General features: G+C 43.4%; 1 long non-coding RNA gene across 1 annotated transcript in view; it reads right to left on the bottom strand.

Moving 5' to 3' along the window:
* LOC142827883 (uncharacterized) overlaps positions 1-16,693 on the bottom strand; it is a 32,783-nt gene extending 16,090 nt beyond the window's left edge. Inside the window, exon 1 of the long non-coding RNA XR_012902677.1 lies at positions 15,704-16,693. This is a non-coding gene — a long non-coding RNA (uncharacterized LOC142827883). The remainder of the gene's footprint in view (positions 1-15,703) is intronic.
* Positions 16,694-19,652: the final 2,959 nt, after the last annotated feature.

The following is a 19,652-nucleotide window of genomic DNA, read 5'->3' as shown; positions in this document are numbered from 1 at the left end:
AATATAGACTCATAGACTTTAAGGTCAGAAGGGACCATTATGATCATCTAGTCTGACCCCCTACACAGTGCAGGCCACAGAATCTCACCCACCCCCTTCTAGAATAATCCTCTCACCTATATCTCTGATATTGAAGCCTTCAAATACTTTGAAGACCCCAAAGTATTTATTGTGAAACAATGTAATTAAAATCTTAGCTATGAAGTTGAAGGGCTAGATTGTCATAACTTTTACTCAGTTTCACAAGAGACTGTCAGGTCCTCTTTGCTCTCCAGCTTCTCTCTACTCTGATTGCAACATACTCCTTGGGGGAATTCTGTGTACTGCACAATGCAGAATTTTGCAGAAATTAATGCTATTCATGCAGAATTTCCTTTTTTCTTTACATGGGCTGCGGATGCTGGCTGCCCCTAGGGGCCACTCGATCCAGTAAAGTCCAGTTCACTGCCTATGTGTCTATATAGCAGCGTTATTTTGTAATAACTGACGTTATTCCAAAATAATGTAGTGCACACCTACACCACAAGCCTTTATTCTGAAATAAAGTTGAGCTGGAGGACTTCTTACTCTGACTCCTATAACGCTCATTTCATGAGGAGTAAGGGAAGTTGAGGGAAGAGTGTTCTGCCTTTAGCTTCCTGCTGTGTAGACAGTACCAAAAGTAGAATTAAGGTATTTCAACTTAAGCTATGCAATTGATGTTGCTGAAGTTGCATAGCTTAATTTGACTTTAGCCCTGCTGTCTTTGAAGAGAGATTAAAGAGACTAGGACTTTTCATCTTAGAAAAGAGAAGACTAAGGGGGGATATGAAAGAGGTATACAAAATCATGAGTGATATGGAGAAAGTGAATAAGGAGATGTTATTTACTTGTTCCCATAATATAAGAACTAGGGGCCACCAAATGAAATTAATGGGCAGCAGGTTTAAAACAAATAAAAGGAAGTTTTTCTTCACACAGCGCACAGTCAACCTGTGGAAGTCCTTGCCTAAGGAGGATATAAAGGCTAGGACTATAACAGGGTTTTAAAAAGAACTAGATAAATTCATGGAGGTTGAGTCAATTAATGGCTATTAGCCAGGATGGGTAAGGAATGGTGTTCCTAGCCTCTGTTTGTCAGAGGGTGGAGATGGATGGCAGGAGAGAGATCGCTTGATCATTACCTGTTCGGTTCACTCCCTCTGGGTCACCAGGCATTGGCCACTGTCAGCAGACAAGATACTGGGTTGGATGGACCTTTGATCTGACCCAGTATGGCCGTTCTTATGTTATGTTCTTATGTGTAGACATACCCAGATAGAAGAAAAGGCTGGCTGGAAGAATGAGGGGGGACCTGCAACTCCCAGCACACCCTGAAAGAAGGAGGCAGCAAGGTGCAGGAAACTGTACCTCAGGAAGTTTCTCCCTCTGGATCCCTTGTCTCTGGGGATAGAGGGTGTGAGTGTCTGTGTGCATCTGGTCCCAAAAGATAGGAGGTATGAATGCCTGGGCTGTGGGGTGTGTGACTGGGCTCTGAGGGGAATGGCTATGAGTATATAGGCTAGGGAGACCTGCCGTTGGTCTTTGGGAGATAGAGGGCATGGGTGTCTGGCTCCCTGGCTGGGCTTTGTAGGGAGGAGACAAAGAAACAGGAATTGGCTAGTTGTAGGGTTTTCTTTAGCTCTCTACTCCTGGGGGAATTTGTGTGTGTGTCTGTGTTGTTATAGATATACTTGTTGAGAAGTATTTTGGAATGATTTACCAAAATAACTGACATTGGTGTGATTATGTAATGTTATTTCAACAAATGCAATTTGTGTAATTTTCCAGAATTTTCAAATATTGTGCCAATTTTGGGGGGGGGGGGTGCAGAATCCCCTTGAGTAAACATTGGGCAAACCAGGAGCTGCTCACTTGATACTCCCTCCATCCTGTGAGCAAGTAAGAGGGTAGGTGAGAGAGCCCCTGCTCTGCCCCTTTAAAGTGTTTTTCTGTGTGCACAGGGGCGAATCAACTGTTGCATACAAGGGAATGAAGCTGGTTACTTCCCCCCTACAGCAAGTGTGGAGCTGGGAAGCTTTGTGCCTCTTCGACGATGCACCAGAGTCAGGGCAGATTGTAAAATTACAATGCTGCCTTTAGTCTCTCTGAGTCAAACCTTTGTTTAAATGTATCCAGTTTGCTACATATTAGATTTTGCCTTCTCCCCTCTTTCATTTTTCCCTCTGGAATTGAACAGTGAGAAAACCCATGAGGGCTTGTGTTAGTAACCGCCAGTGTTCTTGTGCACACATGTAGGTTGAATCAATTAATTCCCATTAGTCTCACTGGATTAAGCATAGCACTAGCCTAATATAGAGATTCTTTTTTTGAATAACTTGCCCTATTCCTCTGTGTTTGCACTTCAAGCACTAAGAGTGAGCTTATGCATTAGCCTGATGCCAAATGAGGTTTAAAGATACCAGTTGACTTTACAAACCCTATATCATGGCTGCAGGGAAAAATGTTTCACATTTTGAAATGCAGTAAGTTTTTAGGGGGGATGTCTAGGGCACAAGCACTAGTTTGCTTAACTGAATTACATTACTAACTTGTGATGAATCACTTCCCAGAAATAAAGTATATTTATTATAGTAGTTCTCAGAGTCCCTGATTGGGGCCTCATTCATTGTGCAAAGGGCTGTATAAATCTATACCTGGAATAAGTACAGGAGACAGAATCTGGTCCAAACATTCTTGGGACCAATCACCAAGAGCCAGGTTCTGCTTTCCTTACTCATTCTGATTAATCTTATAGTGTGACACCCTGCTGACTTCAGTGGGAATTGTGGTGAAGCAAAAGACTATAACAGTGTGCTGGCTTTTGGAACCCTTAGTCCAGCTGGTAAGTAATGACTTACATGAGCACCGAAGCTACTGGGACAGCTCACATATGGGAGGAAGGTGTTTATAGTCTGTCCCTAAGCATACAAATTGAACATAATGGGAAAGACCTAAGTGACAATGAGTGTAAAGAGTCCCAGGAATAACAGAAAAAAATCAGGATGGAAGTGAGAAATATATAATAAACACAGATTATCTGAGAAGATATAGCACAAAACCAGGACCAATAGTGTTATTTATTAATAAATGTTTCTGCTGTTTAATCAAACTATTCACAAAGAGGAATGATATTGGAAGAGACTGAACACAAACATGGAGTATAAAAACGCAAATTTCCCCTTAAATGATACTGATGTCTATTTTCAACCTACTCTTTCACTGTTATGTTGTGCTACATCATTAACCTATACAAAACTTCCCTGGTGCCTCATTGAGAAAAATAAATGGCAGTCCCTATTGTCCCTGGCCTATATTATTATCATTATTATTATTTAGATTTAAGGGAATTTTAGTACTCGAAAAAGCATCTTGTGTGGAAATAGGAATGAAGTGGCCATTTAGCCTCTCTCTGAAGTTTTGCTGGGGTTGATTGCATAGGTTCCGTTCTATTGTGAGTAATGAAATATGATTGAAAATATCCACTTTCCCTATAGCAGCGGTAACCTCTGTAAATTGCAACAGTTCAGAAATAGCTACTTTCTTTCATGAGACAGAGCTCACTAGCACTGTCTGTTCTACCGTATTATTTCAAGAAGTACATTTCTTAAGAGCACATGAACTGCAAATTGCAGGACTAAGTGAAGGTATTGATGCATTTAGCTCCCATTGATATTTACGGTATAAAAGTCCTTCCTATTGATTTCAAGGGGAATAAGATGTCTAAATACTTTTGAAAAATCTGGCCATAATTTCTCTGCCTCCATAGAAAAGCCCATGGAAGAATCAATCAAACAAACACTCAAAAAACTCCAAGGCTTTTCATTTACAGACTGTCTGTACTTGGGACTGGAGGTCTCTGATCCTAGCTTGAGGCAATATACTCACATCAGAGCTATTCAAGGCAGTGCACTAAAGTGTGTACTAGACTGTAGCTATGGCAGCAGGACCAATGGGATGGGCTAGCCTTCCTGAGAACCTGCCTCGGGATCTCAGACAGGTACATTTTCAGGCAGGCTTGCCCCTCCCATAATTGCTCAACAGCAGCTACAGTTCTAGTTTTAGCATGATAGCTCAGCTCCAAATGTTGACATACCCATGCACAGGAGCGTACTAGCAATCAAAATAGGCCCGAGAAATGGGTTGAGAATGGCCCTCCTCATAACGTCACCCCTGCGGGCCACTCAAGCCCTGCCCCGTGTCATGTTCGGCACACGGCGCAGGCGGCGAGTCGGGCTCTGCATGCCACATACAGCGCAGCTGCAGAGCCGCTCTGAGTGAGGGGCAACGGCGTGCGGACATGATGGCCCACTGGATGATGGCCCACCGGGAAATTCCCGGTATCCCACCAGGCCAGTCTTCCCCTGCCCATGGAGATCCTGATACAGACTCCACCTAGCATTGGGACTATACAGAGGGACCAATGGCTGGCAGAAAAACTTGTCCACATCCAAACAGTTCTTGGTGCATCCATGAAGTGAACTGCCAGCTTCTCTGTGGTACCAGCCAGTCCCTCTCTCCTTCCTTCCATCAGCACATAGTTGAACCTAGGAGCCATTCTATTGTGGAACTGTCCCATCACATCTGTACAGTCATCTTTCTGCCTTCAAACAGGAGGATGCACATCAGCTGTTTATGTTGGTCAATATTAGGACACCACCAAATCCCTGCAGGTCCTGTATCCATTCTGTACATTGTGTGATTGAAAGTGGGAGTCCTTCATTCTTTGTGTTTCTGAACTGTGGTTATAAAAGGATTCCCCTGTTTCAGGGGAGTCTATCCGAAAGTCAGAATATCAGTTATATATAATGGTCAATTCCCTGGTACATCAGATAATGTAAGAAAAGTGAAGATCTTCAAGAGTGTTAAATGAGACTTCATATAAACTCATCTGCTATCAGAGTTTAAGTACATTTCCTCAGACACCCAACAGAGTCTTTCAATTCTAAATAAAATCAAATAATTTGTAGTAAAGGGGTAAACTTCTTATTACCAGACCATAACTGAGTGAAAAAGGAGCAGAAAAAGTAGAACGGAAGAAGGAGGAGGGGAGAGTATTCAGGAGTTTGGATCATGTTGTACTGCTAGCTTGGCTTCAGAGTCATCAGAAACCCTACAGGAAACTACTGGAAGTTGGAGCGATAGGCACCATTGTTACATGGACAATCAGTTGACTGTATCCCTTTCAAATTATGTAAGTAGCACAACAAATGAACCCAGAGATCTATATACAGTTAACTGCCTGTCCTTGATATATATGTGCAAAAGGAAATTGTGCAGAGGCAGTTCCTGTGGAATAAAGCTATGTGAAATTTAACTACACCCATCCTAAGTCTCTTGGACTATACCTCCAATGAGATCTAAGCTATACAGCACAGACCCCAAAAATGTGGAAAGTAAAAAAAGATACATATCCTTCCCTTTCATAAGCATTCATCCCTTCACAGCTAGCCTTGCATTGTCAAGAAACTATCCTCACCCACCCTGCTTGCTGCTATATATTAACTCTCAATACCTGGGCAGCTGGTAGTGAATGGGTGTAGGCTTAGGAATCAGCAGGCCTAAAATGGCTGAGCAGCAGGGGCATAGCTACAGGTGGGCCTGAGTGGGGTATGGCCCACTCACTTTGGACACAGGCCTAGCTTGCTCCACTTGTCGAGCCAGCTGGGAAACAGGGACAGGGTACCAGGCCGTAACCCGTTCCGCTCTGGTATTCCGGCCAGGGAGTGGGGCCAGAGCTTAATTCCCTATCCCCGCTGTTCCACTCTTCTCAGCCTCCATTCTTTCCCACCCACTCAATGTCATGGCCCATCTGGCTACTCTGACAGAGTGTAGGAGCACCAAAGTGCAGCTCTAGCTCTAGCTGTGGAGCACCTAATGTGCGCAGAGAAGGGCAGAACTATGTTTACTCAGCTGCCATTTAGGCAGCGCAAAGAGGGGTTTAAGTAACAACTTTAATCTGCAGGGCCATGTAGATGAATAACACAGTGGGCCTCATCAGTTGATTACCAGCAGGCCAGGCTGTAAAAGCCTGCAGCATGTTACTCTGTGTTCTGATACCATCAGTACTTACAAATTAAGTAGTATCAAATGAGGTCATTACTCGGATGGGAGACAGTTAGTTGCAATATAAAATAGGCTTGATGGGTAAGTGCTTTTTGCCTGAGTCAATAAGGGACTGTTTCCCCAGCATGGCACATGGGATGCTAGAGAACTGCTAACAGTGGGTGTGATTCCCCTCACAGTTACAGAATTTAACTCCACTGAAGTTAACAGAGTCATGCTAATGTAAAACCCAACTAAGTAATAATAGAATAAGAACTATGTGGCAGATCCTCAGTTGGGGTAAATTACTATAGCTCCATGGAGCTGTGATAATTTTCACTGGCTCAGGATTTGACCCTGTGTCTTTCTCATGAAAAACCAATTTCTTTATCCCCTGGCCCTGTATAATCATTAAAGCACCCATATTCTTGGTAGAGGGGTTTATTTAGGGTCTGTGAGATTTGGCAATGGAATTTCCTGGGAGGAATTTTGCTAGTAAACATGATTTCCTCTATTTTAATAAAACAGTGTTATCTGGATATATATACATTTATATGTTTTAAACTTAAAAATCACTTGATCAGCATTGCTGTTGGAGGTAGCCTTAAGAATGTGCAAAGCAAGGTAAGAATTTTCCCAGACAGATTAGGTACATAACTAAGTTTTATAAACTTAATCTTAACCCTCTTTCGAAAAATCTTCTTTTCTTGGAATGCCATTAAAGCATTAACAGCAATTGTTTGATTTATAACTGCTTAGTATAAAGGGCTAAATTCAATCCTGGTATACGCCTGGTGATTTCTGTCAGTCAAAAACTGAGGAATTCTGACCAAAGGCTTTGGACCAAAATTTGGTGTAAGTCTAGATAGAAACATAAATGGATCCATAAGTGAATTCACAGGTGTGCAGTAAAAACTGCATTCATTTATACAATGTAGCATATTACCCACAGACAATTTATTTCTATTAGAGTGCAAATAACCTGTGAAGTAGGGCTGTGCAGAGAGATATTACTGGCTCCAGTAACATACATACAGGCTGTGTCTACACTGGACCCCTTTTCCGGAAAAGAGATGCAGATGAGACAAGTCGGAATTGCAAATGAAGCGGGGGATTTAAATATCCCCTGCTTCATTTGTATAAACATGGCTGCCGCTTTTTTCCGGCTCAGGGCTTTGCCGGAGAAAAGCGCCAGTCTAGACGGGATCTTTCGGAAAATAAAGCCTTTTTCAAAAGGTCCCTTATTCCTGATTTTAAGAGGAATAAGGGACCTTTCGGAAAAAGCTTTATTTTCCGAAAGATCCCGTCTAGACTGGATCTCTTCTCCGGCAAAGCCCCGAGCCGGAAAAAAGCGGCAGCCATGTTCATGCAAATGAAGCGGGGGATATTTAAATCCCACTCTTCATTTGCAATTCCGACTTGTCTCATCTGCATCCCTTTTCCGGAAAAGGGGTCCAGTGTAGACACAGCCACAGAGTAAGGTGATCTTCACATTCCAAACCCTGAAATATGACCCTTGTAGATCCTGAGGCAGAAAGCCTGCAAAACTGTACTACTGGGATATTTGGGGGAGAGCTACTATAAGACTTTTGTCTACCTACAAGACTAGAAAGATGTACTGTTTTAACTAAATTGAGTTATTGCAATATACTTTATTGAAATAAAATCTTTAGATAATTGTAATTGACATTTTTGAAAAACCTAATCTATTCTCATGAAATAGTTTGATTTGGTCAAATAAACATTTTCAAATGAAGGACTAATTTTCAACCATTTCTGCTGATGGTTCTCAACAGCTGTCTCCCTTACTAATTTGGAAGAACTTGTAATGGTAATTTTCCTCTTAGTAGCTATAGAATCCCATTTTTGTTAATATTACAGTGCCTGACTAGATTTTTTTACATCTCTTTTTAGTTGACAAGTCATATCAAATGTATTGTTCAAATTGTTTGGTACCCTAGAATCCCTAATCTTATTAACTAATGAGTGTGTTATGTACATTTTAAAGTAAAATAATAGTGCCACACTTTTAGGAAGCTAAAAATTCATCTCAAAATTGTGATTGTTCAGCATCAATAAGATACATATTCCTACTGATGCTATGCAGAGATTCATGAAAAGGGCTAGGATTAGCAATATTCTGACTAGAGGTATTGCACAAATAAGTCCATAAAACATTAGAATATCTACTGTTTATTTTGAGAGCTTTTTGTTTTGACCAATGTTTGTTTTAAAGTGTGCTTATTATGTAAAGACTAAATTTATAATATTTATATAAAGTCATAATTCTCTTTGCTAATTTTTTTTCTCTCCCATGTACTCTATTGCAGTTTATAATTGAACTGCTGAAGGGTTTGCCAAGCGGTGATCACACGGAGAAGACTAATGCTTCAGCTGATTTTACTTTTCTGGTTTTGTATTTGGAAAAGTTGACACACTAACTACAAATGTGTGGCTTTTTGCCCAGCAGTGACTAAGCAAGTTGAAACAAATGCTGCTGTAAACCCTTCCCCTGAGATGAGGAGATTTGTATGTCCTTTCCTCCCCTTGAGAGCACTTTTCTCCATGCAAGTTTAAAGTTCCATTAGATAAACAGTTGGGATATAAATACTGAAGAAAGGAAAGTGTAACACAATGTCAAATATACTAGAATGAAGCAGGGCAGACCATATAATCAAAATGAGATAGTGAGAGGCACTTTATAATAGCAATTCACCATGGAAATATCAAACTAAATATGGTGCTCCTGCATTTATTTCTTTGTAGTGTTTAGTGATAGCCTGGAACTAAGTGATGGAAATCCTGGCTGCTGGAAAGGTGCTGTCACAGGCTTCTAATGTGACAGGCTTCTAATCTGAAGTGCATAACTCTTGGCTCGTTACCTTGTGCACAAATAATTTACCCACCATTCTATCTTATTTTTATAATCTGCATGATAGTTGCTGCTAACTTTGTTGACAATACAAAGCCTCATCAGCCTATTTATAGATGAAAACTGGTTTTGGTGGAGGGGAGGAGGCAAAATTGGCAGGGGTTTACAAAACTCTCTAGAGATGGGGAAGGAAGGGGTTAACTCTTTGTCAAAGGGACTAAGTGAACATTATGCCCCACTGCAAACAACCCACTCAGCCTGCTAGCTAGAGGGAGAACTAGTCTCTTTCCATCAGGCAAATGAAGAGTTCAGGGGCAGGGCATTCAAAGGGAGACAGAAAGTATCTTGTGTCTCTCTGCCCCCAATCTTCCGAGATAATAGAGCCTGGCATGCAATTGCCAAGTCTGATCCTGAACAGGTGGCCTGGTGTTTCTACAACAGGGATTGTTTTATGTATACCAAATAACTGCTTATTCTTCCCAAGTCAAGGGGGACAAGACGCAGGAGATTCTCAGACCAAGCCTGACTTTGGGGTCCTGTGGACTGGCAACCAGAAAACTGAACTTCTCATTCTCACATAAGACTTCTTATTCTCCTTTTGCTTCAGATGTGCCTCCACTGAAATGAGCCTACATATATCTGACAATGAGCTCTTCCTGGTGCATCAGGCTATGGGAAGCCTTGCTCTTTACCTTTGTAAACTGACCAGAACAGAGAACCAGTTGGCTGTGTTTTCCTTTACTTTGGGGTACCTATATTTCAGTCTAGGTCACTTAAGTACAGGGAGAAAAAGAAATATACAGCACTTCCATTTATAAACATTGGCAAATAACAGGTCATGGCAGTAGCAATTTTAGAAATGGATTAATTTTGTGCTGTCTTCCAACAGGGGCCAATGCCAGATGCCTCAGAGGGAGTGAACTGAACAGGTAATCATCAAGTAATCCAACCCCTGTCATCCATTTCCAGCCCCTGACAAACAGTCTAACCATTCCTACCCATTCCGGGTTGTTCAGAGGTGCTCTGGCAGCTGCAGTAAGTGCAGCCGCTGGGCAAGGGGTGAGTCTCCGCAGGGGCAGCCAGACTCCAGGGAGTTGTGCACTCCAGCTCTCCCAGAGCCTGGAAGCAGGGGAGCCCCCAAGCGCCCACTGCTGGCAGCCCAGCTGGAAGCCCCGCTCCTAGCACCTGTCCCAAGCACCACACCTGAGCACCCTGGACCCTGGGCTGTCACAGCTGCGATGTGGGGTCTGCCAGCTACTGTGCCATGTTTCTTGGCATTGAAAGCCCTGTGGAGTGGGGGTAGAAGAAGGGGAGTAGGGACTTGGTTTGAAATAGGAATTCCAAGTGGCAAGGGGAAGCAGCGAGATTGGGCTCTACCTGGGAAAGGAGGGAGAAGGGAGAGGAGGAGGCAGGTGGGATGCAGAGTGACGCGATGACATCACTCTGCTATCTTGCAGGAAAAGTTATTTAATATACAGAGACACTTAATTTGACAGAGTTTATGCTCCTTTCTATTTTCCTCATTAGGATTTAATTTTCACTTTTTAAACAATGCCTTTTTATCTCTCACTGCTTCTTTTACTTGGTTGTTAAACCATGGTGGCACTATTTTGGTTCTCTGACTGTGTTTTTTAATTTGGGGTACATATTTAAGTTGGACCTCTATTATGGTGTCTTTGAAAAGTTTCCATACAGTTTGCAGGGATTTTACTTTTGGCATTGTACCTTTTAATTTCTGTTTAACAAACCTCCTCATTTATGTGTAGTTTACCTTTCTGAAAAAAAAACTTTAAAAATGAATAGTCTAGCAGCACCTTAGAGACTAACAAGAAATGTAGATTGTATCATGAGCTTTCATAGACACAACCCACTTCAGATGAAATTAAATGCCACAGTGTTGGACTGCTGAGGTGTTTTTCCCACCACGGAGATGTTAAATTTTATTAGATCATGGTCACTATTTCCAAGCGGTCCAATTATATTTACCTCTTGGACCAGATCCTGTGCTCCACTTAAGACTAAATCAGGAATTGCCTCTCCTTTTGTGGGTTCTAGAACCAGGTGCTCCAAGACGCAGTCATTTAAGGTGTCAAGAAACTTTATCTCTGCATCCTGTCCTTAGGTGACATGTACCCAGTTAATACAGGTGTGACAGCCTGTCACTGGTCGGGGGGCGGAGCGGCCTGAACCCCGGTCCCCAGGAGATTGCCGCCGGGGAACTGGTTCTCCGGCGTTTCCCCAGCTCGCGCGGGCGGCGGCGGCGGGCGGGGGAACTCCCCCCGCGCCTGCGCTGGCTGCGCCGTGCCGACTCCTTCCCCGCGTCCCCGGACGGTGGGGGCGGGGGGGGCGGATCAGCTGGGCGGCAGGACGCGGCATGGCGGCGTGCCCGGAAGGGGCGGAGTCCCCGGGAGCGGCGAGTACGGCGGGCCAGCTCAAAAGGGCTGGCCGCCGACGGAGAAGGAGGCAGGCTCCCGGCAGGAGCACAGGAACCGAGCCAGAGACAGAACGGAGCCCGGGCGGCATACCCCGCGGCTGCCAGCCCGGCGCTGGGCCCGGGGACTTCGGGACAGCCACTGCCCCTGGCGGTCCCTCAGCCCGTCGGCAGACGGGGGGCGTACCCCACCGCGTCGCGCACAACAGGAGCGGGACACACGGAAACGGAACGGCACCCCAGAGCGATCCCCCGAGGCTACGTCGGGAAGCGAGACACCACGAGACCCCGCACCAGGGTAGGTGTGAATGCGGCGGGCCCGATTGGCGGGCGCCGCCCGGGGGGAGGAAGGAGTCCGGGGCAGGGCGCTTTTGGCGACCGTGGGTGGACGAGTTTCGGAGGGATTAGCTCCCTCGTCCACCGCATCGGGGCGTTAGCAAGCCCCGGCGCCTAGGGCCCCGGGCTGGGACCCGGAGAGAGGGCGGGACCGGGTCCCCCTTCCTCCCCGAAGGGAGTATCCCACTCCCCGCGGCTTGAGCAGAGAGCTGTAGTGAGTCACGACCCCGCAAGGGGAAACGCTGGACCAGGGGCCGGCTGCCCCACCCCGCTTGGGCGGGTGACTGTCGTCGGGTTCGCTGACCCCCCCTTCCTCCTGGGAGGGGGTGATCGCACCCGTTACCGGGGGTTCCCCGTTGGGGGCTCCGAGGTCGAATAGACACTAAAAAGGGGGACACGAGGGTTCGCTGACCCCCCCTCTTGGGCCAAGAGGGGGTGATCGCACCCTGAAACCCCCACAACAGGGATAGTTGAAAGCCCCCCCACTGTTACTGAATTTTTTATTTTGATAGCCTCTCTAATCTCCCTTAGCATTTCATAGTTACTATCACTATCCTAGTCAGGTGGTCGATAGTTTATCCCTACTACTATTGTCATAACCAGGAGAGTTGACCAGCAACCTGGAGACTAAGGGGCTAACTATGTCTACTGTCCCAAGCCAGGTATCTGGTCAGCCAATAACAATGAAGGTAGGGATTTCAAACTGGGACAAAAGAATATTTAACTTTTCCCTCCTTTGTCTGTGTCAGAGTGGTTTCTTCCAAGTAACAGGGAGATGGGAAGGCCTGCCTTTCTCCAAGAAAACACCTCTTATAATGTGTAAGTAGGGCAAAGTAGTTAGCCCATCAGGTTTTATTGTTTTTATGGGTTAGGGATTCGGAACTGATGTCTGTGCTGTTAAAAATGTTTTCTTTTTTTTCTCTCTCTTTTGTAACTAAGTTTTGAGTTCATGCGGGGAGGGGTCTCTCATGAGTATATCAATTGGTGGCTCTTTTTCATCTAGTCACTATGCTTGCAAGTATGATTTTGTTTTGATAATAAAAGTTTCTTTTTCTTCTAATTAACCTGGTATTGGTTCATTTTGGTGTCCAAGTTTTACCTGTAAAGTCTGGTTGTCTGGCTGGCTGAGTTGTCAGCTACCACAGACTGCAGCTTGCTTTTCTCTTTTCTTTTTCAAGCCTTTGGGGAAAAAACTTGAGGTATCCCTGAAGTTTTAGGGAGAAGGTTTCCCAAGTGATCTCTTCCCTGGTTTTCTTGGAATACTTGGGTGGTAGCAGCGGATATTCCCCAAAATCCGGGTATTAGGATTTGGGATGGGGGAGTTTTGGTACCAAAGCCTGTAGAAACCAGGTTTTGGGGTGTTTTTGCGGGCCTCCACTTCTGCATTTGTCATGCCAGAGTGGGTAACAGCCTTGACAGCTACATTCTTATTATTAGAGTATAGAATTACTATCCATAGAGCTTTGATGGAATATTTTGGTTCATTTAAGATTTTTACTTCATTTGATTCCACATTTTCTTTATTTCTTTCTATAATGCCACTCCCCCATCAGCATGACCTGTTCTGTCCTGCTGATATATTTTGTACCCTGGTATGACTGTGTCCCATTGATTGCCCTCATTCCACCAAGTTTCTGTGATGACTATTGCATCAATATCCTCCTTTAAAACAAGGCACTCTAGTTCACCCCCTCCTTATTTTTAGACTTCTAGATTTTGTGTATAAGCACTTCAAAAATTTGTCACTATTTAGCTGTCTGCCATTTCCTGATGTGTTTGAATGGCACTCTTTTTCATTTGACTGTTTCTCATCTGATCTTACCTGTATTTTATCATCTTCCATCCTTTCCTCCTGACTAGAACACAGATAATCTCTATTAACAGACCCTCCCTTAAGGGACGTCTCTGTCCAACCCATGTGCTCCTCCATACCCATCGACTTTCCCCCATTAGTTTAAAAACTGCTCTACAACCTTTTTAATGTTAAGTGCCAGCAATCTGGTTTCATGTTGGTTTAGGTAGAGCCCATCCTTCCTGTTCCAGAGGACACCACTGCCAACCTGATAGCAGACCTATGTAACTTTGTTCTCACCCACAATTATTTCCAGTTTGAGAACAACTTATACCTCCAGATCAGCGGCACAGCCATGGGTACACGCATGGCCCCACAGTATGCTAACATCTTTATGGCTGACCTAGAACAACGTTTCCTCAACTCCCGTCCCCTTCTCTACTTACACTACATCGATGACATCTTTATGATCTGGACGCATGGCCAAGAAACACTGGAGACATTCCACAGAGATTTCAACAACCTACACCCCACCATTAACCTCAGCCTGGACCATTCTACACGAGAGATCCATTTCCTGGACACCACAGTACAAATCAACAATGGAAAACTAGACACCACCCTCTACGGAAAACCCACTGACTCATACAGTTACCTACATGCTTCCAGCTCCCATCCAGCACACACCATACGATCCATCATCTATAGCCAAGTCCTTCGATACAACTGCATCTGCTCTAATCCCACTGACAGAGACCAGAAACTTCAGGATCTCTACCAAGCATTTATAAACCTCAACTACCCACCAGGAGAAATAAAAAAGCAAATTGAAAGAGCCAGACGAATACCTAGAAACCATCTACTACAAGACAGACCCAAGAAAACCAACAATAGAACACCACTTGTCATCACCTACAGCCCCCAACTTAAACCTGTCCAACACATTATCAATAAACAACAGCCTATACTGGAACAGGATACTAAACTCCAAGAAGCTCTGGGAGACAGACCCATAGTCTCCTATAGACAACCACCTAACCTCAAGATGATTCTTACCAACAACCACAGGACATACCACACTAATATCAACCCTGGTACCTTCCCTTGCAACAAACCCCGTTGCCAGCTTTGTCCACATATTCACTCTGCTGATACCATTATTGGACCTAACCAAGTGAGTTATAAGATCAAGAATACATATTCTTGCGCATCCAGAAATATAATTTATGCTATCATGTGCTGAAAGTGTCCGTCTGCTATGTACATTGGACAAACGTCTCAGACACTTCACCAAAGGATCAATGCCCACAAAACAGATATTAGACAGGATCACAAAGAAAAAACAGCTTCTTGCCATTTCAACCAGAAAGGACACTGTCTCAACGACTTAATTACCTGCATCCTGCTCCAGAAGCCTTTTAAATCTGCACTTGAAAGGGAATCCTCTGAATTGTCATTCATGCTAAAATTCGACACTCTACATGTCGGTCTCAACAAAGACACTAACTATCTTACCCATTACAAAGATAGCTTCCCCATTTATCACCTCTAATACCATTAGCTCACAGACATTTACCTTCCTCCCCTCCCCACCGCATTCCCCTTCTGTTCTGAAATGTGATTTGGTATATATGGTTGTGACTATTTTCTTCCACTATTTGATCTGAGGAAGTGGGTCTGGCCCACGAAAGCTCTTCATCTAATAAACCATCTTGTTAGTCTTTAAAGTGCTACATAGTCCTATATTTTGTTTCAGCTACACCAGACTAACAAGGCTACATTTCTATCACACATGCTACAGACAGCCACTTACCCCACAGGTCCCATAATCACTCCTCCTTCACCTGGAGAACTCCCTCACAAAACTCCCTGTTAGCTGCTCCTGTTCGCTAAACTCCCTACATCACATGGAGGACATTGAAAGTCCATTGCTCTTCAGTAGATTATTATAATTTTGACCAACACATTGAAAAACATCGCAGAAGTAACTTTCTCCTGCCGTCAATGTGTCCTGTCATTTGGATGTAGGATGAGGAAAAAGAGAGGGAGTTTTTTTTTCTCAATAGTGTTGTAAAAAATTCCTACCTTCCTTGTGCCTTGCTTGAGAATGCAAAATGAAAACCTAATTCCTGGGGCTTTAAGCCTGACTTATTTTAAATTAAGCTTTCTTCAGGATTCGCTTCTTCCCTAACCCACTCTCACTTCTCACCTGCAGTTAGCTGTTGCTTGTGTCCTGGTGTGCTGTGTTTTCTTTTTGGATTGAAGACTGAAGTGTTCCATGAAAGGCCACAGGAAGAGGCATCAGAAAGCAGTGGTTGCTACAGAGGGAATGAGCATTCTGACATTTAAAAGAAGGAAATCAACAACATAGCCTGTACTGGCAGCATTCACAGCTGGCAAACGTTGGGGAGTTTTTCCACTCTTTAATTAAATAAGTGGTTACACAGTGTATTCCATACCCATGCACAATCTCCATTACATATCTGCTTACGTACAAGAAAATTACATTCATGATATGGATTTATTTCTCCAGACCATTTCCACCCATTTCCACCATGAAACAATTGTGTTATTTTGCATTTGGAGAAATCAAATTAAATTGACTTTATGCTAAAGGTTTACATGGAATAACAAAACAAACGATGGAAAAAAAATTATGTAACTATCAGCTTGTTCTAGTTCTGCCAAGAACCCTTTAGCAAAATTAAGAAGATTTACTCCAAATAACTCCATTTCTAGCTGTCTTTCTAAATTTAATTCTGAAAAATATCTTAGTACTTGGAACATTTACCTGAAAGATTCCAACCGGGCTTTTTATCCCATTACTTTATTATTTTACTTTTATTTATTTTATTTCATAGTTTACCTAAAGCAATTGGCAAAACATTCTTCTTTCAGTTTACATAATCCAACAATAATAGTAATTTATTCTGTATGAGATGGGACTGATTTGATGATTATGTGCAGATCTGCTTTTGGGCCCTGATTACATAGAGTTTGCCAGTATATTTCTATGGCTAAAAATATGTGGGCAAATCCCACCGGTGGAGATGAAGTTTCTATCTATATAATAGTGGTAGAGATGTATATAAGAATTTCTTTTGCTAATAAAGGTTCGGCCATTTCCCAAAACAGAATAAGCTACACTGGCAAAAGAGACCAAAGCTGTTTCTACAATAGGGCTTTTATTAGCACAACTATGTTGGTGATGGTGGTGGTAATGGGGGGGAGGGGGTGCTATTTTCACACACCTGATTGACACAGCTTTGCCAATGAAACTTTCTAGTGTGGATCAGCCCATGGATGGAATTACATACCAATAGGAGAAGACTTCCATGGAGAAAGCTTTATGCAAATAGAGTGACCCAAACTGCAGGCCTTGCTCAGGCAAATGGCCTAGTCAAATCAATGAAAGGTTTGCCTACGACTAAGACCGTAATCGCAAGCAGTTTGATGGAAATTTGACTTACGTTTTTGTCCACTAATAGCATTGTAACAGCATGGTTCACCATTGTTGTGATTAGCAAAGACACTACATATGCTGATAGAATAGCTTCTCCTGTCAGTGTAGGTACTTAACTTCCCTGAGAGGCAGTAACTATGATGACGGGAGAAGCCCCCCCATGAACATAGTGCTGTCTACACCCAGAGTTAGGTCAGTGCGAATTTTCCACACCCCTGAGCGATGTAGTCAGACTGCTGTAAATTTGTAGTATACACTTGTGTAAGTGTTGCTGAGTGCTACAGTGGGATGAATTGTGCAAATCCCAACATATATGTTTTGTGAATACCTGAGTTTTTCTGCTTCTCCATGAACACTTCTATGAGTGGGGTTTTATTTGCTTTTATTTTACTTTATTCATATGATTATTATTTATTTGTTTATTTATATTGCTGTGGTTCCTAAAATTACCTGTCAGGACCAGAACTCCACTGTACCAGATGCTGTTCACTCATGAAACTCAAAGATGGCTCCTGCCCCAAAGAGCATGCAACCTGAGTACAATCTTCTCACAAATAGCCAGATTCAGATATGACCCACAGTACTCATGTGTAAATACAGGCGTGTGCTATTTAACCCAAAGGCTATGTCTACACTGGCGGGTTATTGCACAAGTACGGCCGTTCTTGTGCAAGAATCCGCAGAGTGTCTACACTGCCCGCCCGCTCTTGCGCAAGGAAATTTACAGTACGGTGTGGTAAGAGACAGCTCCTTGCACAAGAGCTATGCTCTTTTTTAACAGGTGTAAGCCGTCTTGCGCAGGAGCTCTTGTGCAAGAGGGCAGTGTGGACGCTCGGCAGGGATTTCTTTCCCAAGAAAGCCCTATGGCTAAATTGGCTATCAGAGCTTTCTTGTGCAAGAGAGCATCCACACTGCCATGGATGCTCTTGTGCAAAAGCACAGTTCGCACATGGCAGTGTGGACATTTTCTTGCGCAAGACTTCTTGCCAGTGTAGACATAGCCGACGAGTGCTAATCCTGTTTATAAAATTTCAGACATCTAATCCTGCAGCAGAAATAGCAGCATGTGACTTTGGGAATGGGTGGGCAATCATATACCATGAATAGTAGCAATGAATGGCTTGTGCACAACCTATAAAAATGTGTTTGCGTAAAATGTTCAAACCATTAGAAATAATGAATGTTTATATCAATGTAAAAGTCTGATTGTGGGTAGTTTGCAAATTTAAAAATAGGTTACACTTGGCAGATGAAGTATTGGCTAAGAATAGCTACTGCATACATAAATTTTAAACCCAAAGAAGAGGTAAAGGGATAATTTCACTCCTCTTCGTCTGCCAGGGCTCTGTCTGTGGGTGGTACAAAAACATGAAATGAAGGGCAAAAGAAATAGAATCATAGAAACTTTGTGTACCTTTACCACACTACTATTTCCTCCATTGTGACTACCAAGGATCCTGAATATGTATGTATAAGTTGGCTGAGGTTATGCTTTCCTGCCTTCCCCATATCTTCTCTGACCCTCCACATCGACGTGGCTGTAACTTCAGAATCACATTTTTCACAGTGCATAACCGTTGAGGAATCACTTCAGTTCCACTGCCTTTCGGACCCTAGGAAACCATAAATGGGTGGATTGGTGGTTTGGGTGTAAATCTGTTTTCTGCATCTAGAGTACTAGCTATTTGTATTAAGTCACATATGTATAAAGCCTGCAAACTGCTTGGCTGTATTCTTGGAATTCCTTTGTTATGGTAACATACATTTGAAAAATGAGAAGGAAAAATTTCCAATGAAGAATAAACACTGGAAATATGGTGAATCTCAGTTTCCATTCAGTTTTATAGAGGAAAAAAGTGTTTAGTTATCTAACCCAATGAAAATAATGTTTAGATTCCCTTGAATTTATAACCAATGGATACATTCAGATCCTGGATAAGTACACATACACACCTTGTACAATACTTTCACCCATACTTGATTTTATATTATCATTAACTATATATTATATATTTCTCATATAAAGTAACAGAAATCTTCTGGTTGACCATAGAAAAATTAGGGACTAGACAGGGGCAGTACAGATTACATTGCCCTGCCGATGTGTCTCAGCTAGAGAGAGAGCGAGGATAACATTTAAGTTGGAGTTCAGGGCTTAGGTTCTGGGCAAATGTTCTGTTTCATCATGGTGAACGCAAACAAGCGTGGAAATTACTTTCCCAATACAGTAAAACTTGCGCTATCCGGAACTTAAGAAAACTGTAGAAACCGACAAATTTCTGATGCCGGGAAAACAAAACAAAACAAAAAGGAAACTGACTCTTTAAGTGCTGAGCTGCTCCTCGGAGGAGCGTGCAGCATGTACCCGAGGAAGGGGCGAAAGCAGCCAGAAGCAAGCAGCAAGCATCTTGGCTCCCCCCATGGCTCCTGGCACCCCCTTCAGGCCGACATCCCCTTCAGGCCAACCCCCACCCCCTGCAGGCAACCCCTGCCATCTCCGCCTCCCACCCCCTGGCTTCCACCCCCTCTCACCAGGCCGCATCCCACCCTCTTGCCCAGCAAGCCACATCCTGGCCCCCATATGGCTCCCCACACTGTAGGCCTTGCACGATTCCTGCCCCTCCCCCCTCAGATAACCAGAATGTTTAAGTTACCGGTACACTCTAATCCCTAGGTGTGCCGGATAACACAGGTT

The sequence above is a fragment of the Pelodiscus sinensis genome, chromosome 3 (genome assembly GCF_049634645.1).
Source record: "Pelodiscus sinensis isolate JC-2024 chromosome 3, ASM4963464v1, whole genome shotgun sequence".
NCBI lineage: Eukaryota > Metazoa > Chordata > Testudines > Trionychidae > Pelodiscus > Pelodiscus sinensis.
The sequence above is the reverse complement of the archived record's forward strand: the minus strand, read 5'-3'. Positions and strand labels throughout refer to the sequence as shown.